The 2,500-nt window shown below is 33.9% G+C and overlaps 1 protein-coding gene across 2 annotated transcripts in view; it reads left to right on the forward strand.

Moving 5' to 3' along the window:
• LOC122258148 (transmembrane protein 184C) overlaps positions 1-2,500 on the forward strand; it is an 11,500-nt gene that overhangs the window by 925 nt on the left and 8,075 nt on the right. Inside the window, exon 1 of one of the 2 annotated variants that reach the window (XM_086542817.1) lies at positions 302-407. The exons of the other annotated variant lie outside the window; for it this stretch is intronic. The gene's annotated coding sequence lies outside the window, so the exon portion shown is untranslated. Of the gene's footprint in view, positions 1-301; positions 408-2,500 lie in introns of those variants that run through there. 2 annotated transcript variants of the gene reach the window in all.

Genomic DNA, 2,500 nt, shown 5'->3' on the forward strand with positions numbered 1-2,500 from the left:
CGAGGGAGCGAATTGTTGTTCATTTCAACTATTTCATCTTCAGTCTGCAGACTATTTCATATATCGAGAGACTACCGTATCAGAGACACAAAGCTGTATCGCAGGAGTAGCCGAAGAAAAAAAAAATGAAGACAGAAAGGCATAAAATAAAGTATCGTAATAATGTTGGTTTTTCTCAAGATTAGTGTCTTCCATTGGCATTCTTACGTGTCCTTGTCACCCTGTGTCAGCTTTGGCTTGGATGGAAATCTTTGCAACGTCTCAACTCATTGCTAGCCGATTGCATTCTCTCAAAGAATTCAATACTTCTTGGAGTAATTTCAAACAGATGTTTTTTCTTATAGGGAAAACCCATCCATTATCTTGTGTTGATAAGAGATTCTGGCATCTCTGTTGTTAATGGAAGGGTAATTAGACAGGATTAGAAGGTTATTTTGTTCATTTCTTCTCATCAATGCTTTGAGTTTCAGATAAACACTCAGTTAAGGGTTGTGAATATTCCTTCAAGGATGCTAATGTAAGATTAAGTCTGTTCCATAGATTGAACTGAGGTTGCTATTACATAGTTTAGCCATGACATCATCATCAATATTAACCTCTCCAGAGTGGTTAGTATGTTACAGTGCAACACTCATATAGGCTGGCATATTTTTGACAAATCCAAATTATGAGGAAAAAGAGACCGTAAATATTGTCTGGAGTTGGTTATAGAGGAGCATGAGTAAAATACAGGGAGTAACTGAGTCTTTCCTGTTAGATACTTAAACACGGCTGCGAAACTGCATAACATTATTGTACGTCACCCACCCATGGTGCCCGTCCCTGCGCATATGATATTATGAGACCAGGCATGGAAGGGTTAATTATCTTAGTAAATTCAATGGAGAGACATAAGCCTATGCTGATGAAGTCAGAATTTCATTGTAGATTAAAGGAATTCACAGTTTATCGAGTTTCCACAATCATTACATCTTGTCACCTAGGCTACCAGTTTATGGTCAGGAATTGTTAGTTTATAAGAGGAAAACAAATGTTACCATTTCTAAAAACAAAATCTCAGTTTCTTGCAATTCATAACGAGGAAAGAGTTTATTTAATTTTTAGCTTTATTGCATTTTTTTTTTTAAGATTTTTGGATAATGTTTGGTAAATGTTATAATGAGCATTATATAGAACAGGGATGGGCAAACTTTTTAGTGCAAGGACCACATTAAAAAAATTATAATTCTACAGGGCTGCATAATATATCAATCAAAATAATCAGTATTTAAGAGAGAATAAAAGGCTTTTAAAGAAAGAATGCAATTCAATTTTAACAATTAATATCTTACAGTACTGTAGAAGATTCAAAGTTGCCAGATTAGCCATTTGCGGGTAAAGTGTTAATATTCACAATGTTATTTGGTGTTGGTTGGTAACTTTCTCTTTCAAATTAACCAACATTTAGTGGACCGCATGCATCCCGTGGGCCGTAGAATGTTATGAAGAAGAAAGATAGGAAGGTTTTCACATTGTGCATATATGTCATATTAGATTTTGAGTACTTCCAGTATTGTTAACAATGAATGTAAAATGAAAGATTCGTTTGACTTTGAAAAAAAAAAATTATGCCAGGAAAAGAAACTTGTCAATGTATACCAAAACAGAAAACAGAAAAAAAAATAAAGGGAATTTTTATATAATCAATATGTTGATAAATAGATGCTATTGATACTAGTGCAGTGATATGCTTGATAATTCTCAGTAGATAAACTACAGTGGCTTTTGAAATATTATTTTTGTTTTGTAATTACCTGAGTTTTATCCAAATCCGCTAGAACTTAAAAAGATCTGTGACAGAAGGCCAGCCATCAAACCCAATAGAAAGGTTATGTCAAGAAATCACTACAGCCTCTGCACCTGCTGGCCCTCTGGGAACAAGGGTTAATAAACCTTAATAATAAATAAATAAACGAGGGTCAATGAGTCCAGAATAGTTCATTTTCAGATGATAAATTGCCAGGGAAGTCTACAATTTGTATCTTGCCAGAGGACATATGGTGGAGGTTTGTTGGTGTTTTCCGGAGTGCTGATAGCCAAGGAGTGAAGAATAGGTGTAGTTATCATAAAATTGATAATTAGACAATGTAACTACTTGAGTCCAGTTAGAAGCTTTCTTAGTAGGGGCTTAGTTGTATTGTCAGTATTCTAGAATGTTGGTTTATGTTCTTGTGTTACATGTGATATGTAAGACAATATGAAAGTCCATGTCTTTGTGCATGTTAATGACGTTTTTTAATGTTAATAGTAATACAATTGAAGTCAAATGGGATCATTATAATGCTAATAAAATTTATCTCTTTATTTGCAAATAGATATTGAAATTTCCCTGCAAGAAAAGGACATAATTGCACAGAGAGACTTTATATGGGTACAAGAGACACATAGTCCAAACATCTAAATTTGATATCCAATAAAACTCCAAATACGTAGGTGTTCATTCTCTAAAATTGTCTCATTG

The sequence above is a fragment of the Penaeus japonicus genome, unplaced genomic scaffold (genome assembly GCF_977035675.1).
Source record: "Penaeus japonicus unplaced genomic scaffold, GWHDUDI00000001_assembly GWHDUDI00000012, whole genome shotgun sequence".
NCBI classification, from domain to species: domain Eukaryota; kingdom Metazoa; phylum Arthropoda; class Malacostraca; order Decapoda; family Penaeidae; genus Penaeus; species Penaeus japonicus.